Raw genomic sequence first — 25551 nt, forward strand, 5'->3', positions numbered from 1 at the left:
TTCTGTTTCTAGGAATCATTAAAAGGGAAGAAATTCTTCTCCTGGCCTACAAATACTTTCCCTTAATCTTATCTGTGATGGGGGTGATTTAGAGTTGAGAAAGGATCTAAGATTTCCATATATTGAATGCCCCTAAGATAAAGTCCAACTGTATTCCCAATTCCTCCCTCTTTGGTTTTCACTCCTCTGATTCCTGGGCATGAGAGAAGCCCCACTTCTGAGGCTCTCCTTAATGATGAGGCATAGACAGCTTGTACAAGTAGGCATCTTTCCCCCCAGCAGCAAAAGAATGTCTGTCCTAGTGAAAATGTCCTTGTTCGGCAAAAGATTTATAAATTGCCATAGGACCAAACCAGATCCACTTTCCTGCTTTTTATATAGTATCAGCAAGATCAACAACATTTGTTCTGCTGCCTGGCAGATATTAAATTCAACTCATTGTGCTTACTTTGTTTGTACAACTCACACGCCTAACAATAACAGAGAAGGGCTCCTCTGGAGCTCTGAAGGAACCAGAGTCTGTATCAGAGTCTATGTATCGTGGTTAGGTGTGCTCAGCAAGCTGTCTGTTTATTTCTTCCCTAAGTATTGCCAGCATTAAGGATTTTTGAAGCTCATATTTTGAATGTCATGAAATGGGGGCATGTATTTGTAGTGGACGATGGAAAGAAAAACAGGATTCACAATGACAAGTACCTACTATGTGACAATCATTGTATATTTAGTCCTCACCACAACCCCACTGGGTGGGCTATCACATTGCCCATTATACAGATGAGAAAACTGAGCTTCAAATAAGTTATTTGCCTTAAACAACATAGCTAGTGAAATGGTAGGTCAGGATTTGAAACCAGGTCTGTAGTCAAAGTCTACATGTTTTCCTGCACTATGCAGCCTCCTTAGATTACATGTAAGAAAGATTGAGGGCCCCTGAGTGGGAGTGAGGAGTAAATGAGGGTTCATGGGACATTAAGAATGTACTTGAGCCAAAACTGGTTTGGCTCAGTGGATAGACCGTCAGCCTGTGGACTGAAAGGTCCCAGGTTCGATTCCAGTCAAGGGCACTTACCTTGGTTGCAGGCACATCCCCCATAGGAGGTGTGCAAGAGGCAGCTGATCGATGTTTCTCTCTCATCGATGTTTCTGACTCTCTATCCCTCTCCCTTCCTCTCTATAAAGAAATCAATAAAATATATTTTTTTAAAAAAGAATGTACTTCGTTTTCAAATAATCAACAGAATTTTGGCACCAACCACATAGATGCTTGGTAGATTGTTTTTTCCGTAGTGGTTTACTCTGTGAGCTAACCCACAGTCCCATAACTAGAAAAAGAAATGAAATGTTATTGGGGTACAAGTGAGAATCATGGATGTTGAGAGACTGGTAAAGGAAGGGAGCAATTCAACCAGTATATGAGCCTAGCCACCCGCCACCACCCAAATCTCCATGCCAAGTTCTCATTCTTAACACTCACCCTGCACACTGTAACGCTTTTGAAATAATAAAACTATGTTTTGTTGTGAAAAATAAATGGCCATGGAATGAGTTTTAAAATAAATTTAAATTATAATGTATTTTTAAATTATACATAACTCCTTATGGGCATATTCTTAGAGGAAAAAGTCCAAAATCTACACAAATATGCCTTTATACAGTGGCAATCTGAGAAATCTGAAACAGTCTTGAGGTCTGTGTTTTCCAAAAGTTTGGATGTATTGTAGAGCAAATCCCCACATTGTTTGCTGGAAAGATACTCAGATAAATGAGGTAAGATTGAAATCTCAACCCCTCAAGATACTGCACATGAGGACTTAAATGCAATGAGAGAACTGGCACAAGGTAGCATATAAGTAATTACCACAGAAGTGGAATAGACCATCAGTTCTGGACATCCACAGGGGCAGACCATTCACCATGGGGTGTGGAGGGCAAGAGGTTTTTATGGAGGATGTCAGTTAGAGTATGACCTTGAAAGGACCATGACTAGAACTTGGCATGGATGGAGAAGAAGAGACAGAAGAAAAGGAGGCATGCCACATGCAAGTGTAAGGCAGGTCTTTCTGACCAATCTCTATACTTCCATATAAGTATCAGTATATTGAAAACTAAATTAAACAAAAATCATTTTTCAACACAATTATAGAAACTAATATAGTGCTGGACACATAGTATTACTCAAAAACACTTTTGATTTGTAATATTTTAGTCCTTGAAACTGTTTTCTTGTGTGTGTGTGTGTGTGTGTGTGTGTGTGTGTGTGTGTGTGAGTGGATGAGGTATCTGTCTCTTTGAAAACACTGAGATCCAATGAAGCAGAGTGACTTTTCCAGGTCTGTGGGTCAGTGAACACGGCTGGGATTGGAATTTGCTTCATTGTTGTTCATGGTCAACTCTTCAGTGAGTGCAGCAAGGCCCTCTTCTGTTCAAAAGCAAACACCAGGCAAAAGAAAGCAACTCACTAAATGCCTCTCAAAGATTTTGAACTAAAACAAGTTGAGGAGGGGGTTTGCGATTACCAAACTTAACAAATAGCCCTCAACTCCCACATCCATAAAGTCAGGAACCTCATTGGCCTGGAATGTTGCTGAAATGGCCTCACCAATAACTGTTAGTCCAGGCCATTCAGGCCAGAACCCCGGCACAACAGAAGCCACAGAGGCCCTCTGAGCCCCCCTCCCCTCTGCCGAGACTATACTGAATATAACTGAAGGCAGGAAGAGAAGTCATCCATCTCTGAAGAAACGCCTGGGCAAATGTCCAGTGGCTTCTATGCCAGGCCCCATCATGTCTTGGAGTTGTGCCCTTGCCCCCCCCCCCCGACCCCCCAGCGCTCCATCCTGACAGGCAGCCTTCACCTGTCCCGGCCCGACAAGGCTCTAGGTCTCAGGGACCGATGCAAATTTTCCTGTGGATTTTGAGTTCCCAGCTGAGACACTCCAGCTGAGAAAGCACTGCAATTGGCACCCTAATAGCTCTTTAAAAATAAGTTACACTTTTGACTTGGTGGAGTTCGCAGAATGGCTAGTAAGGAAGAAAAATGTAAAGCAGAAAAAAGGAGAAAAAACAAAGCAACATTATCAGCCAGCTTTGATCTCAAGACTGTTTCATTACTGCACTCTGGGTTAAAAGGAGAGGAAAAAAAGCAACACTTCAGGCAGGAAATGTCTATTATTCAGAAATGTAATATAATTATGTGTCTGAATGGCCCAGTTTATCAGACAGCATTTTCTGGGAAGGATGTGGTAGGGTTGGACACATCACCTCCTCTCCTGCCCAGCTCCTTCCCACCCCCAACTCCCCTCCTTCCCTCCTCCCCTCCACCTTTTTTTTTTTTTTCCCTCCAGGACACTTCCAATTTCCCAGGTTTCGCGACCACTTACATGTCTTTCCTGAGTGTTTTTATATAGCGTAGGAAATTGGGTAATGAAAGCCGAGTCATACATTTCTGCTTTATGTTTCCAAAGAAGCAAGTGTGACTGTCAGGTTTACAAAAGATTGTTTATGTTCACTGGCGTGAAATGGGGAGCCAGCGTTTGGAGCAGAGAGAGAGAAAGGCTGGCCAGGCTGCGATGACAGCAATGCATTCATCCTCCACGCTACGGCAGACAAAGCACGCTCCCTGCCTGACAGGGACCATAAATCATGGGCAGGAGATGCTGTACCTACAGCTTATACCATTCCAGATGACAAACACACAATAATCCACAGAGCACAGCACTTTCTCTCTCCCCGTTCTTCCCCCACCAGCCTACTCTCTCCTCTTTGGCTTCCTCTCCTCAGGCCTCCTCCATCTCCTTGGGCCCCCTCCATTTCCAGCCTTCCCCCCACCCAACTCTCTTAGTATTTTTCCTAACACCTCGTGTTTTTTTTTGCTTTTATCTCTTTTCTCTTCCTTTTCCTGGTTTCCTGTCTCTTTTCTCTCCCCAGCTTGTCCCACTCTCCTCATTTCTTCATCACCCCCTGCCTGCATGTCACTTTCTCTTTGGAAATTTCCTCTTTGTTTTTCTCTGTTCCTCTTTTCTCTTTCTTCCTCCATCCCTTGCTAATCTCCCTTGCAGTTTCTTTACTTTCTTTTAGCATTTTCCTATTTGTCTTGCTCCCTCTCTGCTCTACCTTCTCTCTTCTCCTCTCTTCTCCTCCTCTCTTCTCCCCTCCCACTCACTCCTTCCTCTCTCTTTCCCTCCCCCGCCCCCCTTTCTCTACCCCAACCCTTCTGGCTCACCCAATCTGCTAAGAAAAATGTCACCTCTACCTAGAAAATCCCTTTGGCATGGAAACAGGGAAGAGACAAGGCAATATTTCGAGGAGTTAGGAACCTCAGCACTGTGGCCACACTACACCCATACAGAGGACAGAAGTAGGGACGGAGGGATGCTGGCCTGTGACCAGATGGCCCAGGAAGGGCTTCTCCCTTAGCACCTAGGACAACATGAAATCTGAGAGCCAGGGCAGAAACGCAGCCAATCCCTTCAACACCATAAGAGTCAATGGGTCTGCAATTCTGAACACCCTCAAGGCACAGTTGCATATTGACAAGTTTATTTTCTTCCCCAAACCAAGGAAACTCTTTCCTCACTCAACGCTGGGGCAACTCCATCCAGAAAGACACTTTCAGTATTGGTATTGGGACATCTACATGTATTTGGAAAATCAAGGGATATGTGAGAACTCCCTTCGTTACTCGTGCCAGGATTTTTAGCTACAGAATTGATATGAAAAACTACATCTAAGAGACTTCTCTTATAGACCCAATTCCACCTCTTTATAACACAGCCCTGAGAGTTGAATTATAAGGAAGTCCAATGAGAAGCCACCTCTCCAATGTCCTTCATCCCCTAAGGAACACAGTCTCTTTCCCTAAGTAGGGACCTTGGGAGCTGAGGGCCAAAGTAAAGATGAATCATTTTTCAAGGTTGATGGAATAACATTGTTCAAGGTTCCCTGGGCCAGGGTTAGGGGCTCTTCCATAAGGGTTACACCCTGACTCCCAGGACTAGCTTGGCTAACAGCTCATTTCTTGTTTAACTTCCCATGAAACACTGGGATCATTGCATGAGATCAGCAATGCAAACTTAGATTGCACTGGTGATGAAAAACATGCTGTGGCTTTATCGTGTCTTGCTCCTTCAAATTATTTTCTGTCATTAATCCAGTATTATGAAATGCTGAGCCACTGGTGCTCAGGGAATACTCGATCCAGATTCAGACTTCCAAGGTTCTTGTGAACCATATATCTTCATCTTTTTGGGAATGGAATCCAGAGCAGGCAGCTGGAGCCTCAGACCCCTGGGACCAAAAGTGTCTTGGCCCAAGGTACAGCAAGCAATTTACAAGGATGGCTTCCAGCCGGCCAGCCCACTGATGGCTGCAGAACACAAAGGCTCCAGAGAGAGGGCTGTCCACACAACATGACATGGTCCTTACTCTGTTCTCCTTTTGAGGTTTTAATGACCTCGCTGATCACTGGGAAGAGTCCATTTGACATTGGGTCAACTCAGAGCTAGGTGTCAGCTGCCAAGCTAGTTCTCAACAGACACTGATATTGTCTCTCAGGAGTTACTGCATCGCATCCCCAAAGAGCAACATATATGTCCTTCCATCCAACCTCTCATGCTTTCCCTGCTCCCTTTCAAGTCAATGGACCACCTTATGGGCAATATTCCAGGAGGTTGTGGGGTTCAAACTTTGTCCTTTCTCTAGAGAGCTCCTGTGCAATCCACTGCCAAGATCCAGCGGAAAGGAGAATGACCATTTTCTGGGATAATTAATGAAGCCTAGTTGAGAAACCAGCAATCAGGCAAGAAACAGAGAAAGCGATCCCTCTCAGGCTTCCTCTCTCTGCTGTAACTTGCTGGGAAGGGGAAAAGGACTATCTGCTTGGACAACCCTTAAATCGATGCATCCTAATTAACCGAGGATTTAATTCATCAAAGTGACAGCAACTCTATTTATATCATCTCCTTCAGCAGGGCTTAGGGTTGGCCTATGGGGTTTATCTTTCCCTGTCCTTTTTCCTTTCCTCCTTTCTCTCTCCCATTTCTCCTCTCCTCTCCTCTCCTCTCCTCTCCTCTTCTTGGTGTTTTTGCTTCTCTCTCTCTCTCTCTTTCCTTCACTCTCTTCTCTCTCTCTTCCCTTCCCACCCCCTTTTCTAAAAGGGTCATAACAAGATTTGAGGAGGAGGGTAATTTTAAACTGAGAATTTCTCAACCAGCTCCCCAAAGTCTTCTTACTAGACTCCCTCAGTCCTCCAATTTGGCCTTAAGAATAGTGCAGGCCAGTTCCAAAGGCAAGGATGACAGCAGAGCTTCCCTGAGGCCTGGCAGTGGGAAGAGGAGGCATCCACAGACCGTGCCTTACATGCCAGTCATGGGTTGGACTGCTGCCCCCTGGCAACCCTTGGAGGGCCCCTCATTTTTAGGGATGAGGAAACTCAGACTGAGAGAGAGTGAGTGAAGTGCCCACAATTACACAGCTAATCCGTGCAGAGCCAGAACCAGATCTCCCAGGAATCAGGGCTCTTTCCAGCTCACCACGCTGGCTGCTACCTCCACAGTGTGGCAGCCGCTGAGATCACCCTGTCAGGCAGCTCCTTGCTATGCTGGCTCCTTCTTTTCGGTTGAGATATTCTCTTTTCTAACCACTTTTTATCATGATTCCCTCTATTAGTCATTATTATTAAAAATAGTTAACATTTATTAAATAGTATGTGTGAAGCACTAGACGACATGTTTTATCTAAGTTAATCTTCTCAACGTGATAAGGTGGGTACATTTTATTCATAGTTTTAAGATGAAAATCGACTGGAAGAGATTAAGTGACTTGCCCAAACAGAAGATGACTAACCACTGCTAAGCCATTCTTTCAGCCACTAGCTATAATGCCACTTTTAAATTGAAATTACTCCCAAAGGGCATGAGATTAAGCTTTTTGCATTTTAGTGGAGATGAATTTAACTGGAAATTTGCATTCAAAGAGACGGTTCCCCAGCCCAGAGAGCTGAAGGGAAGAGAGAAGACTCATCCTTTCTCTGGCTTGTCTCAAGCTCACACTCTGCTCCCCAGAGTGGATTCTGGGGAAAGGGGGAGCTTACTGAGTAAGGCCAGCATTCATGACATACTGGCCACACTGGGAAGCTGAGCTGTCCACAAACAACCCCACAGTCCACAAAACATTCCAGAAAATATCTACCTCCATCTCTTTCCTTGCCCCCAATATAGAATCCACCAAGGTCTGTCCCAGTCTTGAAAGGCAACTATGTTATAACTGCCATCAACTGGGCCTATTAGAATCCGAAAAGGGGGGGTGGGGGTGGGGGGTAAGACGGAAATAAAAATGGATCCCGGCCCCTCTTCCTCTGCCATTAGTCATACACTGCAGAATCTAAGCCCAAGAACAGACCCTTTCCCAGAAACGAGGGAAGTGGGGATTGGGGGAGGGACCTAAACAAACTGCCAGGAGGCTCATGGGTAGGAGACTGCGCCTTTCTTCTGAGTTGGGTAACCCTCACACCCCATCCGTCAGCGCCAGATGAAAGGGCTATAAAACCAACACAGCGCCCGAGACTGTATGAAAATATATATCCTGATGTGTCAGGAATACCTGGCGCGCCTTTAACCTCAACTTCAGATGAACCAACACGCCTCGGAGCACATTTATATGCAAAGGCATATAATATGTCCCCTGTATCTAATTATCTGTCAACCTGAGGCAGTTTGTTTTCCAAATCGGCCTCTCGGCTGTGACTTTACGAGGTCATAAAGAAAACGATGCCACTCTGCGCTGAAACGCAAGGAGAGCCTGGATCAACAAATTATCCTCCTTAATGGTGTCTCTCGGCCTGGAGACCAGGCCCGGCCGAGACGGGAGGCGCAGCCCTGCTCCTTACCCCTGTCTTCTGCGTGAAGTAATCCTGTGAGGGCCAGCTGCACAGGGCGGGGGCTTCCTGGGGGGCCCAGGGCACCCCGACTGGAAACAACTCATTTCCTTCTGCTCAGCTGTCCTCCGCTTTGTAGCTCTTCATGTGCAAAGGCCGGCTGCAAAGTTGTTAGCCGGATACCACAGGAACGGAGGTCGATGGGGTTTCTGCCTTCCTCAGTACCACCCCTGGCCTTCTTGAGCCGTCCTGTGCCCCTTGGAGCATCTTTAGCCCCTGCGATTCCCATAGATCTTTGGGTCCACAGGGAAAAGCTATAATCCACGTGCATGGGACAACCCCTGCCTGCAGGAACCCAATTATCAAGATACAGGTTCCATGGGAAAGTTGGTTAGAAGATAGTTTATTCCTCTGTGGCATTTGGGAGAAGAAAGGAGGGGGGCCTTTAAACTTCTAAGCAAGAGAAGAAAATTCTTTCTCCCCAAACAGGGAAGGTAGGTGGCAGCAGCAGGAATGCTATTGTGCTGAGTTGCTGGCTGAGAACATGGCTCTCCTGCCAAGCTCAGAGCCACCGGTGCACACTCACACACACAGTCTCTCTCTCTCTCTCTCTCTCTCTCTCTCTCTCTCTCTCTCTCTCTCTCTCAAAAGGGCGGAGGGATGGGCCCGGCACAGTCTTCAGCTCCTATTAGTTCTCCTCTGATCTTCAGCAGATTAATTAGGAAGTTTGTCAGGAACCAGCCGTGAACTCCAGCCGCTCCTCTCTGGGAGTGGTAACGGTGCCAGCGAAATCCAAGCTGCAGGAATTCCTGTACCCACACTGCTCCTATGATTAATGATAGAAAGGAATAAAAAAAAGAGGGGTCAACAGCTGAGTGCAAAGCAAGTTGCTAGACAGGGAGTAATTAAGATACTTGGGTAAATATGATTAATAAGCTCAAACTGGCAGGGTGTGCAGTAAACAAGGACTAACCAGATGGTCCCCTCTCTTCTGACAAGGCTGGGCACTTGGAAACAGGGGGGAGTGGGAGAGACCAAAGAGGGAGGGGAAAGGAGGCAACTTGAAAGGCTGACTGAAACTTGACTTTCTTTCTCTGACCCCATCTAGAAGGAAGGTTGGGTCCCCGGGGAGGGATTAGGGTCGGGAGGTGGCTTTGAGACTCCACCGATCCTCTTATCACAGACACCAGACAAATTGCTGGGTGTAAAAGAATTCCTGCTCAGACATCAAGGCCAAACTTCTAAAGCCAGTCCTGCTCTGTGCACACAAATTCCCTCTCTCTCTCTCTCTCTCTCTCTCTCTCACACACACACACACACACACACACACACACACACACTTAACTGCTCACTACAAGGTCAAATAAGCCACATTGTGCACAGGTTACTGTATTTGTTGGTTCAGGCTGCCATAATGAGGTACCACACACTGGGTTACTTAAACAACAGAAATGCATTGTCTCATAGTTCTGTAAGCCAGAAGTCCAAGATCAAGTCAAGGTGTCTGCAGGGTTGGCTCCTTCTGAGACTGTGGGGAGAATCTATTCCATGTCTCTGCCCTGGCTTCTGGTTGTTTGCTGGGAATCTTTGGTGCTCGTTGAATTGTAGAGGCATCACCCCTGTCTCTACCTTCATGTTCATTTAACATGACATTCCTCACGTGTGTGTGTGTGTGTGTGTGTGTGTGTGTCTTTGTCTAAATTCTCCCTCATTATAAGGGCACCAATTGTACAGGTTAGGGCCAACCCTAATGACTTCATCTTAATTATATCTACAGAGACCCTATTTCCAAATAAGGTTACATTCTGAGGTACTGGGGGTTAGGACTTCAACATATAGATTTTGAGGGGACAAAAACTCAATCCATAACAGCTCCTTATCAGGTTGAAAAGCAAACCAGATTCTTACTCAGAAGAGACCTGAGCCAAGAAAATATGTGCTGTCACAGCACTGTTTAGAAGGGAGACATGGCATGGACCCCCTTTTTCGCAGCCCACTGTTTGGAAAGAAAGAGAGAAAGAAAGAAAGAAAGAAAGAAAGAAAGAAAGAAAGAAAGAAAGAAAGAAAGAAAGAAAGAAAGAAAGAAAGAAAGAAAGAAAGAAAGAAAGAAAGAAAGAAAGAAAGAAAGAAAGAAGAAAGAAGGGAGGGAGGGAGGGAGGGAGGGAGGGAGGGAGGGAGGGAGGGAGGAAGAAAGAGAGAAAGGGAGAAAGAAAAAAAGGAGAGAAAGAAAGAAGAGAGAGAGAGAAGAAAGAAAGCTCTCTTCAAGTTCAAAAGAGTGCCTTGGAAAGAACATCTCTTTCTGTGCAACATCAAGGAGACAGTCTAATGCTTCCAGAGCTGAAGGTGAGAAAGAGCCATGGTTGGGTGTCCCCGACAGTCCTGGTTAACAGGAAGTATCTGCAGGTGCTGAAAGAGAGGCTCAAGAGATTTGCCCTTACATAGCAAAGAGGTGCCCAGACACCTCCGTCTGCAGGTTTGGGCAGCTATGGTACCCACATGAGGGACAGGTATTATAGAGCAGATGAAAGAACTGAAGGATTAGTCTCTAGCCTAAAGGGGATGACAGTCTGGAATCCTGTATTAGTTTCCTGTGGTTGTTGTAACAAATTACCACAAACTGGGTGGCTTAAAACAACAGAGATTTATTCTCTCACCATTCTGGAAGTCAGAAGTCTAAAGTCAGTATCACTGGGCCGAAATCAAGATGTCATTAAGGCTGTGCTCCCTCCAGACACTGTAGAGGAGAATCCCTTTCTTGCTGCTTCAGCTTCGGGCAGCCCCTGACTTTCTTCGGTTTGTGACCACATAATTCCAATTTTCAAGGCCAGAATCTTCAAATATCTCTCTGCTCCATGTTCACATCTAGTCCTCCTCCACGTGTAAAATCCCCCTCTGCCTTCCCTTTTTTAAAGATACATGTGATTTTACTTAGAGCCCATCTGGATAATCCAGGACAATCTCCCCATCTCAAGATCCTTAATCACATCTGCAAAGACCCCCTATTTTCCACATAAGAGAACTATCACAGGTTCCAGGGATTAGGAGATGGATGTCTTTGGGAGGCCATATTTCAGCCTGCCTGAATTCCCATAGAATTTTCTTTTTATAATCACTTTTTTTTCAGTTGGTCTATGTAAAGCTAGGAAGCCTGGTCTCTGTCCCATCTTGCACATAAGGAAAACCAGCTATGTGTGGCAAAGGGTAATCCTCCAGAGAAAGTTAAAAATCAGGCTTAGGTAAGGACACACCGGGTACTTAATCTGTCCTATAAATCAGTTCCCTTTCTTTTATAAATCACAGATCTATCAAAAATATATGGTTAAAGGGACTGTTAGAAATGATAGGATTATTGTCAACTTTTTATTTGGCCAAGTAAGTACATTAAACAAAAAAGCCTACCATATATTTCCATTCATTAAGGAAAATATCTTAATTCTAATTAACAATTTGAGAAAGACATACCTCAGAACAAAGCATAGTCCTCCAGAAAAAAAAAAAAAAAGAAGAAGAAAAAAGAAAAAAACATGGGCTACCTTGCACCCTCAATGCCCCATGCTATTCTTTTTTTTTTTTTTTAATTGTACCCAAGGCCATAACAATTCATTAGGGACCTACTGTTGAAAAATCTCTCCTCTGGACCAGAGATTTACTTTCAGCAATGACTCACTTGGGCTTCTCCTGGGTGAAAAGCACACAGATGTTACCCACACAAGGACCAAGAAAATGGAAAAGACATTGTTATCACATTCCTGCCCCATCAGAAACATTGTCCAGCCCCAGAAGCAAGCAGGGCACTGACCATATCAGGCTCAGCCGGATGATGGAGGCCAACTGACAGGGCCCCCAGCCTCCTTGACCACTTCAGACAATTGTCTCTCAATTGGGGCTCAGTAAACAACCCCAGAACATGTCCTTCTCTGTGATTGGGAAAGGTCAGCACCGAATAACACTGTGGTAAAGACTTTCTGCCAAGAACCTTACCCAGCCTTCCAGAGAATCAGTCTCCACCCCTTCCTCTCTAACTCCCTTCTCTCAGGCAGGGTGAGAAATTCTGTTCCCAGTCCCAAATCTGAACAGCTAGCATATGTGCAAGTAGCTCAGCAGACATCTAATTTAGCCCCAAGATGGCACAGCAGATATGTCTTCCTTCTTTCCCCGATTTCTCCATTTGTAACAAGAGAGTCAGGATGATGAGATCCGATCTTGTCCCCAAACCAGGACAATGCAACAACACAAAATGCAGAGCGCAACCTGGCCATCTCTTAAAGAAGGGCCAGCCCAAGGCTGCTCTTGTCACTTGACTGCATAACTCTCCAGGCAAACTCCCTGCCACCTAGGGCCGTGAGAGGGGCAGAGCCCACAATGAGCAGTCGTGTCAAGATGGTCTGGCTGGTCACTTCATTCTTTGGAGCAAGAGGACCAAGCTCCATCAGCTTCATGAAAATAAAAACATTTTAAAATAGGAAAGTGAGTATAAGAGAATCAACTCAACAACAGTGTGAGTGCCTGATATGTACCAGGCCCTGCACTAAGTGTGGAGGACGCAGAGAGAGACAAGGTAATTTCTGTCCTCAAGGAGGCACAGTGGAGAAGGGACACCATAGCAACACATAAATACTCTGTAAAAATGGGCTGTGATCAATATGTAGGGCGAACACGAACACAGATAAGGAAGTCTGTCATAGTTGGGTTCCCCCAGAAGCAGATTCTGAAGCAAAGATTCAAGTGCAAATACAGTTATCGTTGGACAGTACCGTGGTTAGGGTCACTGACACCCATGCAATGGAAAATCCATGTATAACATTTACTCCCCCAAAACTTAAATACTTATACCTTACTGGCAACATAAATAGTCAATTAGCACACATTTTGTATGTCATATGTATTGTACACTGTGTTCTTACAATAGTTAGTGAGAGAAAAGAAAATGTTAAGAAAATCATAAGGGCCAAGGCTGGTGTTGCTAAGTGGTTAGAGCATTGGCCCATACACCAAGGGCCACAGGTTTGATTCTCAGTCAAAGGCACATACCTGGTTGCAGGGTCTATCCCTGACCCCAGTTGAGGTGTGTGTGGGAGGCAACCAACCCATGTGTCTCTCACACATCTCTCTCTCTTCTCTATCTCCTCTCTCTTTCTCTCTCTCTGCCCTCCCTCCCTCCCTTCCACTCTCTCTAAAAATCAATGGAAAAAATATCTTTAGGTGTGATTAACAAAAGAAAGAAAGAAGAAAGATCGTAAGGAATAGAAAATATACTTATAGCATTTATTGATAAAATTCACATTATAAGTGGATCTACATAGTTCAAACTCTTGTAGATCAAGAGTCACTTGTACATTATTGGGGGACATGGATGGGGAACAGAAAAAACACTGATAGAGGAGTGGGGAAATGAGAACAGTAAGGAAAGGAACCCCTAAAGGACACATTAATCAGTTACCACTGTGGACAAGTGGAGCTTCATTCCACAGGAGACCACCAGGAGCTCCTGTGAACACATGACTCAGAAATGTCCTGCCTGAAGGGAAGGGAACTGGGGTGTTTGTCTACCATCAGTTATTAGTAGCAGCTACTCTGGGGACAGAACTCCACACATTTCCAACCTGTCTTGTGCTTGGGCAGAGTGGACAGAGACAGACCTCAGAAAAAGAATTACAGGAGCTGGCAGTGGAAAGCCAGGTTTGTGTGTCCAAACATGGTAAATGCAAAACGGATGTGGGTGGGGCTGCTGGTAGCTGCTATAGACTCATGAGTTCTAACCCAAAATGAAGGAGGAGGTCAGGTTAAGTTACAAAGGAGAGCTGGCATTTGAGTTGGGCCTGGGAAAATGGGTAGAGACTACTGAGAAGAGATGGGCAGAGGGGGTCAGTGAGGGAGAGCATTCATTCCAAAGTGAAGGGAAAGCATGGACAAAGAAACAGCCTGAAATGGTGTTGGCTTCTAGCTGTTGTGTGGAGAGGAGGTCCAGACAGGTGGATAGAGAGGCCTATGAGGAGGTAGGCTATGAAAGGCCTGTGCTCACACCAACAAGCATGGCATTTCCTACAGACAAATAGGGAGCCATCAGTGGCTTATAAGTAAGGGAGTGACAGAGACTCAAAGGCTTAATGAGCTTCAGGCCAATGCTAGGTAATCCATGCCATGAGTCAACTTCTAGAGGGAAAAGCCAAGGCCCTGTATGTTCTCTGCAGTGCCCAGCACTTTAGAGAAAAACTCAACATTGACCCAAGGCTTGAGTGCACTGAGCTAGCACATGGGCTTGGTAGCACTAATGAAACTAACTCCTCATAAAACAAACAGCTGAGAGAAGCAATTAAATGAATGAAAATAAAAAGAATTTGCCAAAGTAATGGTGTGGTTCTGTGCACAGGGGACCCAACATTCCTGGGAAACAATAGGCTCCTGTTTCAAGGCATCCTGGAGCAGCCCCTACGGGAGTATCTGCAGGACCAGGGGCACCAGGCATGCCTTCTCTGCCTACAGTCACCGCCATCCAGGGACTGAGAGCCTGGCAGCAGCATCTCTGGCTCCTGGATTCTGACCCCATCCTAGCTTTGCAGAGGGCAGTAGCACCAGGACAAGAGATTTCCTTTTATTGTTTTGCAAAAGTTTGTTCTGTGCATTTTGCATATCATCATAACCACTTGAGTAAAGGAAAAATCAAAGACTTGCTCAGTGTTGAAGTATGCTCATTCTCATTCATTCCAGCCCAGCTTTGGATATTGGTGATGTGTATCTAAGGTTTTGTTCAGTTTGCTCTATAATAGAGTCAGTTGGCTAGAGGCTGACTCAGGATAACACCCTCACAATGGCTACCACAAAGTTTTCAGAGAAACTACCACTTTCAAAATATAAATAAGCAAATTAAGTTATTAAAGATGGGTTCTGGCCCTGAGGGCTTCCCTACAAAGATATTGTGGTTGGGGGACTTCTAGGATGGCCCCAGTGAGCCCACCCCTTCGTATGCACACCCTTGTACACTCTCATCTCCTTGAGGGTGGAAGGGACCTAGTGACTCACTTCTAATGGACAGAATATAGCAAAATTAATGAAATGTCCCTTCATAGGCTAACTTCTCAAAGGCTGTGGGTTCCGTCTCCTTCACAGTCTCTTTTTCTCTCACTCAGATGAAGCAAACTGCCATGTCATGAGCTGCCCTGTGGAGAAACTCACATAACAAGGAACTGAGCCCCAGACAACAGCCATGGAGGAACTGAGGCCCATGAGGATCTGAGTTCTGCCAACAACTATTGGGTGAGTTTGGAAGTAGACCCGCCCCCAGCTGAGCATTAAGATGACTACAGTCCCAGCCAATACTTTGACTGCAGCCTCATGAGAGACTGAGAAGCAGAGGGCCCAGCTAAGTGATGCTCAAATTCCTGACCCACAGAAACTGTGAGATAACAAATGTGTTTTAAGTTGCTATGTGTTAGGGTAACTTCTTACCCAGCGAAGGGAACTAATATAGGCATCTTGGTGGAGGAGACAGTGAAGGGATTTACAGACACACTCAGAAAGTTAAGACCAAGGGAAAGTCTCAACTTTTGCTATTGGTATTACATGTCTTAGACAGGGATGGGCCTTCCCCACAGACAGCCAGGCTTCTGTAAAATGTTATGCAGAGACAGTGAAATAGCTCCCCACTCCCAAGTACTCCTATTCCTTGATTTGTTGACTTACACTGAAATTCCCCAATTAGCCTTTACTTTCACATAAGGTTCTTTCTTTTAAAATATACTAAACCATGACCGGGTGGCTCAGTTGGTTGGAATGTTATCCCATACACCAAAAATTTGTGGGTTTGATTGCCAATTGGGGTACATACCTAGTTTGTGGGTTCAATCCTCAGTCGGGGGGCATACAGGAGGCAACTGATCGATTTTTTCTCTCACATCGATGTTCCTCTCTCTCTCTCTCTCTCCTACATTAAAAACTTGGAGTCAGAAAACACAAAGCCATGTCCCAGATCCTTACTTTATTGACTGTGCAAGTCTCTAGGAATCATTTACACATCCCTCAAACTATATATATGAAACAAAAATATGAATTTTGAAAAGTTACTTAACTTCTCATTGCCTATATTTTATTTTTAAATAGGAATAAATAGTGCCTGCTTTATTAAACTCATAGAGTTGTTGAGATGATTAAATGCAGTAATATGGGTAAAAGTGTTTTCTAAACTATAAAGAGCACTGGGGATCTCCCATATGGGACATTCTCTAAATGGCCATTAAACTGTGATACTTTAGTACAATGGACTCTTGTAAGACTTTTTCCTGGAAGCAGGCTTTTAGGGAGAGAGACGAAGTGGAGGAAAACAAAAGCAACCAGGGCTGGAGGAGGGGAACAGAAAGCAGAGAGCCCCCATTTCACAACTTTTAAAGATTTAGTCCCAGAGGGGTAAGAGTTTGATAACTATTTCCAAACAAGCACTCTGGGCTCTTGCCTTCGTGGGTTTACAACAGTCCAGGTCCCATGTGCTTTTCTCAAAATAATTTATTGAGCACCAACAACCTGACAGGCACTATCCTCACCCATCTTTTGCACTGACTGATTTAACGTTCCCCACAGCCTGTGAGGTAGAAACGATCATCATTCCCCTTTCACAGGTGTTGAAACTGAGGCTTAAAACTTGCCAGAGTCACCCAGCAGGTCCGTGACAGAGCAGGGACCCAAGCCTGTCAGCCTGAAATCAAACCATGTTCAGCCCAAAGTCAAACCATGTTCTGAAAGATGCTCCTTCTCATCTGTCCTGCATCTTCAAGGAGAGCATTTCTCTCCCTTCCCCTTCTCCTTCTTTGTTTCCACTTCTTGTAAAACATGCTGGGACACTTTCCACAAAGAGCCACGTATACAAATCAATTGCAATCAGCTGTATTTCTCTCCTGATGTTAAAAGACTCGTAAAGGAAAATGCACTTGTTTCAAACACGCTTTTCTGACACTAAATCAACTCTCTACCGTTGGTGGAATTTCTGCACAAATTGAGCTGGGCCCTCACGAGACCGAGGTTTACCAGCATAAATCCCAGGTTTGCACAGGCTGTCTGGTTGTATTAATAGAAAGAGCTGATCTGGCAGCTGAGCTTTCTGGGAGTCAGTAGCACCTCCATGACTTCTAGTTTGGGTTAGAAGGACATTTGGCAACTCTCTAGCGTGTGGTGTGGAGGATGACAGGGGCATTACGGCATGGGTGTGGCCAGAAGCATGGGCTACTCTCACCCCATCACACTTCAGCCCTGTATGCCAAGGAAATCCCAATCAGAATTACTGTCTTCTGAGGAAACAGCCACACTTTTTAATAATAAGTTGCATAAGAATAATGGTCCTCATGGGATACGCACCAAATCTGACCCCAAACAATTTTGCTTTCTTAATAGCTGTGAGGCATGCCACTACCCAGAGAAACTTCATGGGCTCTAAGAGCTGCTGGTTAACTCTGTTACTCTGAACACACTACATAATCTCTCATTGCCTCAGTTTCTTTTATTTGTATCAGCTCTCTGAGTCAGTTTCCTCATTTATACAATGGGGTGATGAGTACCTTCACTCTTTCTTTGGAGAGAAATAGCATGGTTTGAAGGGGTCTCCAGAAACACCAACACTTTCCTTTTAACTGTGTAGTAATTCTGATTATCAATTACAATGTGTTGTGTTTTCCTCACCACCACGCAATTCTTTAAAACCAGCTGGGTGTCCTACAATTCAACTCAATTCGGACACTACCTACCTGGAGATAGTGTCAGATCCCACAAGTTAAGGATGCCTTCCTACCAGACTGCCCCCTCCAGTCTTCAGGTGCCATCAAGTCAAGGTTGTCACCTGTGCTTCTGACAACATCTATAGACTGGAGATTCCAACAACCAACCCCTCCTTGGGTTTGAATAATTTGCTAGAGCAGCTCACAGAACTCAGAGAAACATTTTACTTACTAGATTGACAGTTTATCATGAAAGGATAGAACTCAGGAACACTAGATGGAGGAGATGCATAGGTTAAGGTATGGGGAAAAGGTGTGTAGTTTCCCTACCCTGAGCTTACCACTCTCCCTGAACCTGTGTGTTCACTAACCCAAAATTTCTCCAGACCCTATCCTTTGGCTTTTAATGAAGGCTTCATTAGATAGTCATGATTGGTTAAATCACCAGCCATTGGTGACTGGACTCAAACTCCAGCCTTCTCCCCTCCCAAGAGACCAGGGGGGTGGGACTAAAAGTTCCAACCCTCCAATCACATGGTTGGTTCCCCAACCAGCTCCCATCCTTAGGTGTGTTCCAAAAGTCACCTCAGCATAACAAAAGACAAATTCTTAAGGGTTTCTGCAGCACCAACAGGATGAAAAACAAATATGTATTTATTATTATAAATCACAATATCACTCTATTCCTATAAAGTCATTGAAATTTTCCTTTTGCACTTTTTTCCCACCCATACCACTCATTCTGTCACTAAGCCAGAAGGCAGGGGAGTGAGTGCCATGATCAAATTTGCACTTAGATACATGCTGCTAACTAATTTTATTTCCACAGGAACATAAACAAGGTGATGGTAAATATAATGCAATCAAAAGGAAGACTCTCCATGTGGTTTACATATTGTATATGGTGGCAGTTTTATGTTTTATTTAAAAATAAAGATGGATGATGTTGGCAGCAAGAGGAAAACTGTTAGGGAATTCAAAAATTGGCCTATATTCATGTTTATTTATTTTAGCACCTCAACTTTTCAAAAAGAAGCAGCCACCACCTAATAGGCTTTTCCTGGTTCACTATTGAGCTACACAGATGTTCCCCTGTCCCAAGCATATAGGTGGCAATATAGAGGTCAGTAGTGATTCAGTGTCATGAGAACAGTATGCAATCAAGCATTTGGTTGGGCCTGCAGGGTCTTTGGGAAGGCTTAACCCCAAAGAAGAAGTCTGAGAGAGTCCTTTGGGGGTTAAGTGGGATTGCCAGTCTGAGAACATGGAGACAGACATTCAAAGAAGATTTGGACTGAGCAGAGGAAAAGTGCCTAAAGTGTTGGGAGGGGTGAGCTGTGCATGTGTGGCTACAGCAGAGACCCCTGACTCTCTCTCTCTTTCTCAGCAAGTGACATGGTCAGAGTTGCATTTAGAACGTGTGCTCAGGCAGCATTGTGGAAGTGTGATTCTGGGCTGTTCTGAAACCATGGTCTAGAAGAGAAACTTGAATAGCTGGTCCAAGTCCCAGTGCAGGAGGGATTGGCCAGATTCCAGAGACTCTTCAAAGTAGAACCTTCGCTAGTCACAGGCTAGACATTACACCTTCATTGAAAGTGTCCTTGAGACTAAATATTGACTGAGCTTGCATCTTTGTTGCCTCAGAAATGCAAGATTTGTAAAATTCAATGACACACATGATTATTCAACATGTATTATCTGCTGCTGCTCCAATGGAGACAGAGGAGTTTCATTGAAGCAAACAGAAGTCAAATCAACAATTGATATATAAATAGGTCCCTTTATAATGAACTTACTGATCTTCCCATACTTCTAACTTGATCTGTTTTATCCAGATTTGCTCTTATCCCTCCCATACACCACAGAAATGGCTTAGAAAGTTTTAAAATATACTCAGTCAACCATTTTGTCCACATAAAACAAGAGACACAACTGATTGAAATGAAATGATGTTCTTTTCAAACCTTTTTTGCTGTTTGTCAAGGCACTGTGTGAATAGATAATAAAATTATTGCCTTCATCATTCAAGAAATTATAGCAAAGAGCTGGTACTGTCTTGAAAAAATGCTAGGGGAATGGTTATACCTAAGGACGGCTGGCTCCCCTGGGAACCACCAAGGCGCTCGGCACTGGGTGAGAAGCAGGCAGACCGAGATTGAGGGCAAAATTGCAACCCATTGGCACAGCACATATTTTTCCAATATAAAAGCAAATGGAGAATCCGTAAATAAATTGACTATATAAAAGTGTCCCTTTCTATTATTGCCTCACCTTTCCAAGGGGAAAACAACAACAATAACAAAAAAAAAATCAAAAAAAGGTTTCTTTTCACGACCCTCGTATAAAAATATCCTTTCTTCTGGGTAATTTTATAGTACCAACTGCAGTCCATATCTATTTAAAATACATTCGTGGCCCCACATCCAGACCCCCTTGCACAAATGACTGAGTAACGAGCCTGGGCCCCACCGCAGAAGCAGCTGCCACGTAATTACGACCTCTCATCACACGTGTGGGAAACAAGCTGTGGCGTTTGAGAAAGGTCTGCAAAAATAGGTGTCAGACCTTAACTAATAGTGATTGTCCTTCCATTCTACTGTAATTTATATTTAATTCACACGTTTCATTTCCATTTAAAATATGATTACAGTGTTTTGAAGCACATCTCACCTGTCCCCTCAAATTACAGGGAAATGAAAATAACAGGGAGCAGCAGGCACCAGGAAGGCTGCTGGAGCCCTTGGCTGCAGGGTCGCCAGTTTGTGCCTCTCCGAGGTCAGAGGAGGACAACTGCGCAGAAATGGGGGCTGTGAAGGAGAGGAGGAAGGAACCAGAGTTGGGGAGAAAGTGTGAGAAGTGGGAGAGAGGGTGCAGAGGTGGAGAGGGGAGGAGCCCATTGAGGGGAACGGAAATTTGGTCTTCTGAGGGCTTCAGCGTGCTTGCTTTATGTAAATGCGTTATTTTCTTACCAAGGGCCCATCTTTTACTTCATTCGTTTCAGGTTCATGACCTAATCCAAAATACAGGCAGCAGGAAGCAGGTACCTGTTAACTCTGAGGTCTGGTTTTCTCCACTCTGGAGGCATCAGGAAGAAGAGAGCAGAGGGGAAGCCAAAGGCTGTAAGGCATGGACTGAGAGAGGCCAGTCTACTGGATACCTGACACCCTTCAGTACACACCCCCTTTCCACCTCCATCCTGCACTTGGGGCTCTGCAGCTGTTGGCAGGGGGTGAACATGTGTCCATGGCCTCCAGGTCAAAGGAGTAATTTATACAACAAGATTCTTTAGGAATTCAGTGACCAAGCTCCCCCAGGTGTGGCAGAAGCTGGGCTTATAATGAATTCCAGCCAATGGCACCTGGATTTATATCCAGATTTTGGTGCCTGCTCAGAGGCTGAAGAGCCCTTGCTCATTTATAGCCATCCCCAGATGCTGACCTAAAAATCTTGGGAAAGTCCATGCACTTATTAACAGACTCAAAAAACATTTATAGAGCACCTACTGTATAATAAGTACCAAGCTGGGCAACAATGATTTTAAATATTCACTCTACTTCAAACTTCCCAGGCCCCACATCTCCCCCTTGATTTACCTCTTATTTCCCAGAAAAATTAGACACCAGCAGAGAAAAACTTCCTGTGTTCCTGTTACTAAGCATAAAACCTACTTATACACTACCCCATCCTCCTTCCCTTCCGATACAATGGAATTGCTGCCCATCCTCTCTGAGGCTAGTCTTTGTATTTGGGCTTTGCCTATCATACCCTCCCACCTTATTTTTTTATTTATTTTGGTTAATTCTCACCTGAGGATATTTTTCCATTAATATTTAGAGAGTAGAAAGGAGGAGGAGAGATAAACATCGATGTGAGAGAGATACATCAATTTGATTGCTTCCCCATGCTGCCCTGACCAGGGTCAAGGATCAAGTCTGCAACCGAGGTATGTGCCCTTAACTGGAATCAAACCCGGAACCCTTCAGTCCATAGGCCGATGCTCTATCCACTGAGCCAAACCAACTAGGGCTTTATTTTAATAGTCATTCTGTATATCACTTCCTTTCTTATATATTTAATCTCCTCTTGAATTGTACCATCCCAATGGCTTGAAAACGTACAACAGTCTTTCAGATTAAAGAGAGAAAGACCTTCAACCCCTCGCCTCTGTCCAGCTTTGAACCAGTCACTCTCCTGCCATTCAAAGCAAACTTCTCAAAGCATCATCTCTACTGTGGCAGAGCTGGTTTGTTGTCCAACAAAGACACACCCCTCTTCCTATTGCAGAGAGGTGGTGGCTGCCCAGGTAGAAACTGTATTTCCAGCCTCCTTTGTATCTAGGTATGGCCATGTTATTAGTTCTGCCAATGAAATGGGGTGAAAAATTGTATGTAACTTCTAGGCAAAGGCCTTAAGAAGTAGCCTTCTCCACACTGCTTTTTCTTTGAAAAGCAGAGGTCCCACTAGGCAATGATGCAACCACAAAAAAGATGGAGGCTGCTTCCCTGGATCATATCATGAGGAAAAGCTGCCCAATGCCAGGAACACCCAGAAACACAAATGTTCAAAGACAACACATTAACTTCTATTTAGTGAAGGTGTTGAAATTTTGGTATTTATTTATTTACTAGAGGCCCGGTGCACAAAATTCGTGCATGGGGGGGGTGTGTCCCTCAGCCCAGCCTGCACCCTCTCCAATCTGGGACCCCTCGAGGGATGTTCAACTGCCCATTTAGGCCCAATCCTGGTAGGATCGGGCCTAAACGGGCAGCCGGACATCCCTCTCACAATCTAGGACTTCTGGCTCCCAACTGCTTGCCAGCCTGCCTTCCTGATTGCCCCTAACCGCTTCTGCCTGCCAGCCTGATTGATGCCTAACTGCTCCCCTGCCAGCTTGATTGCCCCTAACTGCACTCCCCTGCAGGCCTGGTCACCCTTAACTGCCCTCCCCTGCAGGCCTGGGTTCCCCCTCCCCCCCCGCAACTGCCCTTCCCTGCAGGCCTGATCCCTCCCAACTGCCCTGCCCTTCCCTGCTGGCCATCTTGTGGTGGCCATCTTGTGTCCACAGGGGGGCATCCATCTTTGACCACATGGGGGCAGCCATCTTGTGTGTTGGAGTGATAGTCAATTTGCATATTACTCTTTTATTAGATAGGATTGCAATAGCTAGTATTGTTTCAACCAATAAACTCATCTACTACTCATTCCTCAGCTCACTACAGTATATTTACCAATCTGTTCCTTGGAAATAGATCTCTATAAAACCACCAGAGGTTTCAAGGTTACTGAATTCAATGGCTACTTTTTAGTCAAAATTTTCCTGACCCTCTTAGTATTTCACATGGTTGTACACTCATTTTAAAAGGCTTTCTTTCCTTGTATTTATTCTGCTTTGTGTAATTGAGCTTTTTGGATTTATAAGTTCATAGCTTTTATCAAATCTGGGGAAAATTTGACCATTATTTCTTCATATGGGGCACAAGAGAAATTTGGGGGTGATGAAAATGTTCTGTCTTAATTGTGGTGTGGTTACATGTGAGTATACATTTGTCAAATCTCATCACACTTAACACTTAAAATGAGTGTATTTTATTGTATGTAAATTATATCTTAATAAAGTAACAATAAGCAATTAAAATTTTTTAATTAAAAATATTTTTAAAAATGAAAAAAATGTTTAAAGCTCTAAAGCTTTCTTTATATGTTCAGAATAAAAGACAAAATCCTGAACGAGCTCCATGAGATGTGGGACGGTCTAGCCCGCTTCCCCCACTCCAGCCCACCTCACCTCCCAGAACCCACTGCCCTCCACACCCTAGACATACTGGCTTTCTTTCACTTCTGGAAAAGTTGAGCAGCTCTTTCCAAATTCCAGACATTTGTTATTTTTCTAACCTAGATTAATCATAACCCCTCATTCATACTCTCATTATGGGAAATGCACAGTCTGCTTTACTTAGTTAACTTCTAAGGTTGCATTGTATTGTTTTATTTTGCTTTGATCTAGAACAAATACTCCAAAAATTTATATGGAACCATAAAAGACCCAAAATAGCTGTAGCAATCTTGAGAAAGAAGAACAAAGTTGGAGGGATCACAATACCAGATATCAAGTTATACTACAAAGCCACTGTAATCAAAACAACCTGGTACTGGCACAAGAGCAAGCATATAAATCAATGGAACAGAACAGAGACCCGAGAAATCGACCCAAGCCATTATGCTCAATTAATATTTGATAAAGGAGGCCAGATCATACAATGGAGTAAAGACAGTCTCTTCAATAAATGGTGTTGGAAAAATTGGACAGATACATGTTTTGATAATAGCTCTCTTCTTATCTTAGTTTCTTTCTAGGCAATCTCACTAACTTCCACAACTTTAATCACCATCTATATATTCATGACTTCCTTACACATCTTTGGCTAACTCACATCCCATCTAAGTTACAGAGCCCTATATCCAGCTGTGTCGTGAGCAAGGAAGCAACCCTGAAAGGAGTCACTCACACATGTTTGTGTTTTTCTGCAAATGCCAGGTTTATCAGGGGAGACCTTCCTAATAAGCCAATAGAGCCACACGCAGGTTACACACAGAGAAGGGGAACTTACCCAATAGAAGTGGGCAAAGCCAGCATCCAACAACAAGTCCAGGCACTAGTGGCATCTGGAGGTGGAGTGGCAGGTGGTGGTCTCAAGCCAGGTAGCTACAGTGGCAGCAGGCATACAATGGAGTGGGAGTCCCTTTGGGCTCTGAGCATGACTCATGGTATAGCCAGGCTCAAGTGTTGGGGGATCTGAGTTCTGAGTTCTTGTAGCCTACAAGGGCTGAGTTCCCACTCATATCAGTGTCCAGAAGGAGTCCTATAGAAGTGGTTTTGAGAATTCCAGACCCCTCCCAAGGCATTCCTATTACACCAAATTCCCTCAGTCTTGGCATAGCACTTGACATAACTGTTGTGCTGACAGTGACTCCATATTGGATTGTCAAAAGTGTTCAATAAGTCCACCCTGCTCTCGCTCTATACAAGCTGTCCATCTAGACGTCTCAAAAGCATGCCAAATGCAACATAGTCAAAACAAACTCACTTCCTTACTAACTGTTCTCCGTAACTATCCACCATCTATTTATTTCACAAATAAAACATAAGCATCATCAGTGACTCTTTTCCCTCATACCCCATATTCAATCTGACAATATCAATTTTACTTATTAGTATTCTTTAAATTCCTTTACTTCTCCCACCCATCATCTCCTTTTAATTAAAGCTACCATCAGCTCTTACCTAGAGTATAGATAATAGCCTCCCAACCAGCCTTCCCAACATTCTCTCTGACCACTGCTAATAAAACATACACAGTGCAACCAGAATATTTTTGAAATATACATATCATTATGTCATCATACCACCCCACTAAATCCAAAATTATTAACAGAACCTATGAGATCCTACATGGTCTACTCCCTACCTCCCTCTCCAGTCCCATTTCACATCACACACCCCATCTCTCTCTGCATCCCTGGCACACAGCTTACTTTCATTCTCTGGAAAAATAATCCTCTCTCCAAATGCAATACTTTTTTCTAATCTCAGTGAAACAGAACTGTAGCAATCATAATCTTTATTTAATGAGCCACTGTCATAATTAGCCATACATGACTTGGCAGATTATATTTCCTAAAAGTAATTTTTACTTGTTTTGACTTCATAATAATATATTCATACTGTATGTAATCTTGGGGACTTGCTTTCTTGTGTAATACTATATTACTTAAGATTATCTATATTGTTGCATGTCATAGTAGTTCATCTATTTTTACTTATATACAATATTCCATTGTGTGAACACACCATAGTTTATGTTTTATAGAAGTATAATTGATGTTATATTATGACATTATAATACAACATTATATTAGTTCCAGGTGTACAACGTAATGATTTGATCTATGTGTATATTGCAAAATGATCACCACAATAAG

The sequence above is a fragment of the Plecotus auritus genome, assembly GCF_963455305.1.
Source record: "Plecotus auritus genome assembly, chromosome: 3".
Lineage (NCBI taxonomy): Eukaryota > Metazoa > Chordata > Mammalia > Chiroptera > Vespertilionidae > Plecotus > Plecotus auritus.